Below are 9,784 nucleotides of genomic sequence, written 5' to 3'. Positions count from 1 at the left end.
GAATAGAAAGTTCTATTCTGTTCCCAGATTTAAGTCAGGCATCAATATTCCCTATCCAGTTTATTTCAATATTACTGATAAAATGATTAACATAATATTTGATAAGGAATAGTTTAAGCAGTTCACTTTATATATCGAACCGCTGCATGAAGTATTGATCCTGCACAAACTTAAGTCAATATGAAACTGTGTGTGCGTGCTAATGTATTAATGTATATATTTATTGGTGAATACATATGTATATTTGTATGTAAGAGTGCGTGTGTCTATGTAAAGGCATACGTATATATATGAGTGAATATATATATATATATATGTGTGTGTGTGTGTGTGTGTGTGTGTGTATTTATATATATATATATATAGTCATGTGCATGTGTGTTTTGTGTGCGTGTGTGGCTGTCAGTTAGTGCGTGTGTCTGTGTGAGCGCGTGTATTTTCCGGTCTGCTCTGCTCTCCAGAGAAATTATTACATATTTCTGATGATAAGAAGAGATAAATATAAATAAAAGTGAACATGAATATGAACAAAAATAATTTAGTTCTAAATGCATACATGCATATATATATATATATATATATATATATATATATATATATATATATAATATATATGTGCATACATGCATGTATGTATACACATGCACTCACAGGCACCGCCAAGTGTACATAAATATATTCTCATATACATATATATGTGAATATAGTGTAGAGATATCAGCGTATGTATACATATATATATATATATATATATATATATATATATATATATATATATATATATATATATATATATATATATATATACATATATATGCATGTGTGTGTATATATATATATATGTGTGTGTCTGTATATATAAATATATATATATATATATATATATATATATATATAAATATATATATATATATATATATAAATATATATAAATATATATATATATATGTATATATATATATATATATATATATATATATATATATATATATATATATATATATACTCGCCAAGAATAATATGTATATATATATATATATATATATGTATACACGTACATATCTTTCTCTCTCTCTCCATCATTCTCTCTCCTAATTTCTCTCCTCCCTTTTCTCACCCCCTTTTTTCTCCCCCTTCTCTCTCTCTCCGTGCGTATATAAATGCATATAATACAACAGACATAAGTACACTTTCGTAATTATTTAATATTATAGAGAAAGTACTGCAATACAATGTATGCAGCATTAATATTTTTCATAGAACACAGGAATATATCAACTGCTTTATCAATATATCGCTTACAGGTCAGTGACAATTTTATCTATTTCATCAATGCGTTCCTCTATCCCTTTACTCTGAACTCCCTTTCTATCTGTTTCATTCTCTCTCACTCTATCTACCCCTATCTCTGTCCTTCTCTCTCTCACTCTTTGTTGCTGTGTATGAATATATATATATATATATATATATATATATATATATATATATATATATATATATATATATATATATATATATATATATATATATATATATATATATATATATATATATATATATATATATGTATGTGATTTTGTGTATTTCTTACTTCATATTTTAGTTTACTCCCTCTGTTATTTCTTTTTTTCTTTTTTACTCTTTTGTTTCTTACAATTTAATGTCAAAAGCTTTTGTAGTTAACGAGTTGTTTTCACCATCTCACAGTTTCATGTTCGATCCTTCTGATAGAAATGTAAGCAAATATCTCTTCCCCTTGTTTCCGGCTGGACAATATCCTATTAGCGGAATTTTCTTTTAACGGAGACTGCAACACATGCGCGCGCGCATAAGCACATGCACACACACACACTTCAAATACACACACAGATATTTATGTATTATTAGGTCACTTTGGCTCATATGTATCACCTAGTTTTTTTTTGTTCAAATTTACGTAATAAACGTTGCTCAAGCGAGACAATCAACTGAACACAACAACGAGTTCAAGGATCTCTCTCAATGTTTATAAGACTATAGTATCGCTATGGTATACATATCATTTTACACACAATTCTATGCTTGTGTAATTTATTTAACTACTCTAACAGTTTATATTTTCCCCAGTGTATATTTTTCCCCGAAACATTCAGTTATTACACGCTATCTTTTGCTATAATAATCAAGTCTTGCTATATGTTTCGATTATGCAATACTCTATGTTTTATTCTTCCTAATGCTCCGATGTAACTCTTTGTAAAGTTTCTTTTTACGGCTAAATAAAATATATCGCTCTACGTGAAGGCGTGTGGCTTAGTGGTTAGGTTTTACGGCTCACGAATATAAGGTCGGGAGTTCGATTCCTGGCGACGTAGTGTGTCCTTGAGCAAGTTACTTTATTTCATGTTACTCCACTCCGCTGGCAAAAATGAGTAGTTCCTGTATTTGAAAAGGGCCAGCCTTGTCCCACTTTGTGTTACACTGAATATCTCTGAGAAGTACATTAAGGCTACATGTGTCTGAGGTGTGTTCAACCAGTTTCACGAGCAGCCTGTTCCGTGGATCGGATCAACTGAGATTTTGTCGTTGTAACCGATCGAGTGCATGATTTGGTTTGTCTATCACTCTACATTCATTATACATTATTCTTTTTCTTCCACCTATTTACACTAATATGTTTAAAACTATCTATTGCTCATCGTGTACAAGTGACGATAAATAAACAGCTAAATATGTACGCGTGTTCTTTGCGTTTTTCAACCAAATATAGCTCCGTTCGATCTAAAAAGTACTTTATCGATGGGTGGTTACACAATTTTTAGATGATTGAAGTTTTGAAGAAAATTGAAATAGCATGTATACAGTTAGAGAAAATAAATCTCACCCAGAAAACAATTTGGGATTACGAACAAAGAAATGAACCTCTAGAGTCTACGATCTCGAACCATTCGAAGCAAATATTTTCGAATTGTGGAAAAGAAAGTACGTATCACTTTGCAAAAGATATTTTAATGAAGAATTTTACATGACGAGAAAATTAATCGAGATGACACAATATGTTTTTATGTTGACAGAAGCACAGTCACCGATTATGATACATTAACCTTAGTCATATTTTTCAAAGACGAATGTTTACCAACGCATATAACATCATAAACACGTATGCCAAATACATTTCGCTACCATAAGCTCAACAGATTCCAATATTTAATAACAACAACTCAATAAATTACTCTTTAAGGTAACGAAAGTTCACTTAGTATCTCAAACGTTAAATTGACTACGTAAATTAGACAGATGTATCGATTCTAACATAGCAGTGTTCAGTATTATTACCAAGAATATTCTTTTAAGTTTACTATATTAACAACAAATTATTCCATTTCTATCTCGGTATAGCTATGTAGTTCATCGGTAATCGTCAGTTTAGTACAACACATGCATTTCACGTACTTTCGCATTATAGTGTTTCGCCCTTCATAATTAAGTCTTATCGAAAACTTAAACGTTCCGATAATAATTATACGGATTATCGAAATATACTGGAAACAGAAAAATAAAATCAATTCTTTGATGTTTCCATAGAATCCTGCAACGGATATTAAAATGAAATCGTTGCATGTAATATTTTGAACCACTAGTCGAAAATATTCCCTAATTTGAGAGGAGTTACACAAAGGAAAGACAGTGCCATATTTCTAGGAATATTCGGGAGTTAAAAATGAATTGAAAATATATTATAAATTCATTTGGGGAAATATATGTCAAAATTACAAATGACCACCGATAAGAGAATTTTTTTTAAGGTTTTCTGAAATAAATTCATAAACGTAAAGAAAATAATTCCCAACTTTATCTAAAAAAAATTTCGTGCGGGCCTTCAGTATTCTAGACATTCAGTTCCTGTTCTTGGTAAAATTATACTCATATTATCTTTGCACTAGGTTGCGCTTCGTTTATTGCTAATTTTTTATAGTTATTGGACATTCTCAGTAAAATCAGACCTAACCTGCGCTAGCACATCGTTTATGTTCAATCTAAACAAATTACATACGCTATAAAAGTGTTCTATACTCATTCTATATACCAATCTGTATCTATATTCATTGCTTGCTTAGAGATAAGGTAAGACAATTGCTGTGGTAATGAGTCTTATTAAGGGAGAAGAATGAGTAGACAACTGTCCTCGTATCTCCAGACAAAACCTGACCCTTTCATTAATGGCATGCCAACTTTTTAACAAATTCTTTGTTCCTGACGTGACGCATCCACGTTGGGCGGAGATAATTTTAATAAATCATTAATACATACTCTGTGGTATTCTATATACCAGCATTTGTCTGTTTATGAATTCATATGCATTCCACTCTGAGTAATTTCTCTGAAGGCTTTTTAATATATGTGTGTGTGTGTGTGTGTCTGTGTGTGTGTGTGTGTGTACACACGCACACACATATATAGAGAGATACAATTCTATATTGGCATACACGCAATCGATAAGAGCGATCTCGGTACCCGTTAAGATTATATGTATATATATATATTACTTGTCAAGAGTGGGATATATATATATATATATATATATATATATATCACAGGTAATAAATGGCGGTGCCCCAGCATGGCCACAGCTCGTGAGTTGAAACTAGATAAAATTTTAAAAAATTTGATATTATATATTTATATATATATATATATATATATATATATAGAGAGAGAGAGAGAGAGAGAGAGAGAGAAAGAGAGAGAGAGAAAGAGAGAGAGAGAGAGAGAGAAAGAGAGAGAGAGAAATAAAGAGAGAGAGGGGGAGAGAGATTGGTTGATATATAGATAGATAGATAGATAGATAGATAGATAGATATACATACATTCATACATACAAACATACATACATGTATATATGTGTATATACATCCATGCATACACGTGTACACGCATGTAAACATACGAACCTGCATGCGTGCATACATTCGCATGTGCATGAATTTATGTGTGTGTATCTCTTCGTACAGATATATTATCTGCATACCGTCCTCCTATATTACGTTGTTTGCAGAATATTAAACGACTAAACGTACACATATTCTAATTACATCTGTCTTAAAATTGTTATTGACGTATTAAGAAAACATAGCCTTGTATACGCTGCGCGATGGGATTTATTACATTTACTCCCACACACTTATATATGTATAGATGTGTATAAATGTTTGTATCCTTGTATGTATACGCACGTATATGAACTGTAAAACATCGACGTTTTATGGAAATAAAGATTTTGTTATAAGTTAATATACTAACAAAACAAACACAAGACATCTTGCGTTCTTTCAGCTAATATTCTGTTTGCAAATATATTCTGATGAACATTATTTACATAAGAGACCATATGCATCAACCTATTGTATACAGATGCATTACATTTCTAAATCTCAGCGCTGCGCATGCACGACAGTGAGTAAATGTGCACTTCGATCTATTATTGTTTTGTAAACGATTTTGCAAGTACGTATAAATATACTTATAAATACACCCGCCCACAAGCATGTATATGTGTGTGTGCGCTTATGTGTGTGTGCGTTTATGTGTGTGCATGTGCGTGTGTATGTATTTGAACACACATTCGTATATATATATATATATATATATATATATATATATATATATATATAAGACTATTTGCCAGCATAATGCGGCAGTCATTGATGGGACGAATGTTGCTGTTGTTTAATCACAGGAAACGGCGTTTCCACCTCGCTATACGACAAAATATCTGTGTCCTTATATTTTCAAACAGGAGAGCTTAGCACTCCCATCCAGCACAAAGCAACATTTGTAGACCGATTCTTGGGTTCTTGCCCTTTATCAGCATAAAGTAGCTGCTCGGCTAGAAGGTACTTTTGAATTCCCGTTCGAAAGTATAAAATTTTCAACAGGATACACATACAATGATCTAATATTTAGAAACAGTATTATTTTTGAAATCTCTCAAAGAAAGATATTCAGTACCAGTACTTTAAAGTAAAGACAATTTGATAAAATAATGTTGCTGTCCGGGATGAGTCGAATGTTACTGTTCTTTAGCCCCAGGGAACGTCGTTTCCAGATAGCTATACGACACAATACCTGTTTCCTTGTATTTTCGAAGTGGAAAGCTCAGCACCTCCATCCAGCACAAAGCAACACCTGTCGACCGATTTCTTAGTTATTGCACTTTATCAACACAAAGTAGCTGCTCAGCTAGACGGCGCCGCTGAATTCCCGTTCGAAAATATATAATTTTCAAAGGGACACACAGTTACTGATCTAATAAATAGAAACGTTATTATTTCTAAATCACTCAAGGACAGATCTATAAACATGGAATTTATAAACATTTAATGGATCGCTAAACGCGTTTCTACAAATCACATGTCTCTTACAATCACAGTCTGTATTCCCGGGATGATTACAATGTAGTTCTTTCTAACTCTGGGTATCGGTTAGATCATCTACATGGATTCATTTCTTCAGGTGACATAACATTAATGAATGTGCTACAGAAAAATGCTTATCCACTTTTACCAGTATGAAGTTTGAGCGATTATTGTTATTTTATGTTTATCTTACATTATTCAGTACAGCTCGATGCTACCCCGAAAAACTGGTTCACCAGTGAGCAACAGTATATTGTGGTCGGCATGATAGAACAGGATCCTTACTTGCATATTCAAAACGTTTCGGTAAAATATATATTACATATTAATATATACATGTAAAAATGCAAAAATACTTCTACATATATTTGTATATGTGTATGTATGCTTGTGTGCATTTATCTGTGTAAATATGTATGTATATCGGTTAATATGTATATGTAAATACACACGTATTCCAAAATTGTTTATATATATTTATTTATTTAAGCTATGTAGACGAACATTCCGAGAAAGACTCTTATATTCCTAATTTCTATCCAAGATATTTTCACACTGTACTTCCATCATTTTTCTAAAGAACCAAGACAGCGTGTTGCTATTATCTTTGTTAATATAACTGGAAATACGGGAATATCGAAGATAATTCTTTAACAAAAGGTCAAAACTTCATTTGCGAGTGTGCACCGCCTACCTATGTCTACTTTGTTGAATTTGCGCTTCTATACAGATGGATATATATATATATATGTAGATATGTAGATATGCATATATATATATATATATATATATATATATATATATATATATATATATATATATATATATATATATATATATATATATATATATATATATATATATATATATATATGTACTATGTATTTAGAAATAGATATGAATTATATATATATATATATTATATATATATATATATATATATATATATATATATATATATATATATATACACACATTTTTACGCACATATATACATATATATATATATACATATGTGTGTGTATATATATATATATATATATATATATTTATATATGCATATATATACTTACACATGTATATATTCATGGAAAGATATTCACATTGACAGAGATATACACACGCACAAGCACACGCAAGAATTAATTACTTCCAATCAGTGAGAAATAGATCGTTAAAACCATTTTAATCAGTAATCAGTTTTGTTCTTCATTGAAGAGCTGTCTGAGAGACTGACCAATTAAAATGGTCTGTTGTTGCTACCGGCGGTAAGTCAGCAGTGAGTGGTTGAAGAGAGCCGGGCAGACAGTGTTAGACATGACCATCAGTATACTGGTCATGATGATGATGATGATAATGATGATGATAATGATGGTGATGACGGTGATAATGATAGTTGAGTTTGTGGGGGTTAGGATCTGCACTGGCGGTGGTGATGTTGGAGTGGGTGATAGTGTCGGTAACGGTGATATTATTTCAACTAATAATAATAATAATAATAATAATAATAATAATAATAATAATAATAATGATGATGATGATGATGATTGTGATGATAATAATAATAATATTAATAATAATAATAATAATAATAATAATAATAATAATAATAATAATAATAATAATAATAGTAATAATAATAATAATCATAATCAATTATAGGTACAGGGCCTGACTTTTTTCGGGAACGAAGTGAGCTAGTCGATTATATCGACCCCAGTGATTAATTAGTAATTAAATTATCGACTCTCGATGTAAGAAATTCAATGTCCGCATCGATGACAGAGTTTGAACTCAGAACGCAATCGTATAATAATAATAATAATAATAGTAATAATAATAATAATAATAATAATAATAATAATAATAATAATAATAATAATAATAATAATAATAATTTTTTTCTGCTGGAAGCGCAAGGCCTCAAATTTGGGTGCGCAACATATGTTATATTAGTTGATGTTGCACGCCCATTGACCTACGAATAGCCAAGAAGAAGGCCTACGAATAGTCAGTGTTTATACTCCGTAGCGAGGATTTTGCTCTCTCATACAAATATTAATGAAGATGACAATACTAGGGGTCTCCGAAAATCGGAGTTCTAGTGGATATTATCACCCCGTTTCGTTATGGAGAGCGGCGAAAGGTTACAAATGTGAACAGAAAGAGATGAGAGAACCTGTTTTAACTACACGTTTAATGTCCATGTGAATCCTGGGTACTTAGAAAGCTTCTCAGACCTCATCTCCATGCCGAACGGTGATGAACAAAGAGTACTTTTGCAGACGAGATGGTACGTCTAAGGAACAACAAAGCACTTAAGAGCCTTCTGTCCCAGTAACTGTAATAGAAAATAGAAAAGCTGATACCCACGGTTGACGACACTATCGCTGCAAGAACAAACACTGTATGTGCAACTACAGAAGTAGAAGCAGCATGTTTGACAACGAGCTACATTAACAGCATCTGGACCAAGGCTAACTATAGTAACAACAGCAGCGACGACGAAAAGACCTAGAACTGTAGCAGAATCTATTGAAATAGCAACAGCTGTAGCACCAACGATATCAATAAATTCGTCATCACTAGCAACTGTGTTGGCGAAAATATAATGACCATAAGAAAATAATCGCAACCCGAAGCATGTCCCCAACCAGTGTACTTTCTTTGCCTGCCCCTACACCTACCCCTTGAACATACACAAGCACACGCAAGCAAACGGGTTTTGCTTTTGTAAATAGCAAAGATCCTGTCCGGATCTTCAATGTTTAATTTATCAACCAGTAAATATATAAATATTTTTAGTTATTGCATGTTTCTTTATTATATACATTTATTTAATCAGTGTAATTAGTGGTATGTTGTCCGTAAATTCCCTTCGCTCCAAATATATAACATGTTGCGTGCAGCTGGATGTTTTCAAAAAAACAACCTATCCTTTTTCTTGACGCAACTTAACAGACGTTTGGATATTTTCAGACGCCATCCAAGTTATAAACAACATTCATTTCTTTTAATACAATTTGGAGAGATCTGACGTGAAAATTAGAAAGATTGCTACAGCGATCTGAAAACATCAGTCAAGAGATTTAGAGATAAGGTAGGAATACCCTGCACATTGGAATGACACTGCTTGATACAAATAGGAACCTGACAACATTTGTTTAGAGAAGTGAAGGGGAATAGATTAATGTAATAAGGAAATCTGTAGAAATATAAAGAACCTTTAGTTTTGTATATTAAGAAACTATAAAATTACAGACAGGAAGGTAATTGCAATAAATAGAGACTTTTAGATGAGGTCAAAGCAAATAAAAAGTGCAGAGGACCCAAAAAATAAATTTAGAATGGAATTCCTAAATATACAAAAGTAAAATGGAGTGCAAGCC

At 31.6% G+C, this 9,784-nt stretch overlaps 1 long non-coding RNA gene across 1 annotated transcript in view; it reads left to right on the top strand.

Moving 5' to 3' along the window:
* Positions 1 to 1,200: 1,200 nt before the first annotated feature.
* LOC149132908 (uncharacterized) overlaps positions 1,201 to 9,784 on the top strand; it is a 197,122-nt gene continuing 188,538 nt past the window's right edge. The window contains exon 1 of the long non-coding RNA XR_016244120.1: positions 1,201 to 1,304. This is a non-coding gene — a long non-coding RNA (uncharacterized LOC149132908). The remainder of the gene's footprint in view (positions 1,305 to 9,784) is intronic.

The sequence above is a fragment of the Octopus bimaculoides genome, chromosome 13, assembly GCF_046866305.1.
Source record: "Octopus bimaculoides isolate indiv1 chromosome 13, ASM4686630v1, whole genome shotgun sequence".
In the NCBI taxonomy this organism is placed as follows: domain Eukaryota; kingdom Metazoa; phylum Mollusca; class Cephalopoda; order Octopoda; family Octopodidae; genus Octopus; species Octopus bimaculoides.
Note: the sequence above shows the minus strand (reverse complement) of the source record. Positions and strands in the feature narration are given on the sequence as shown.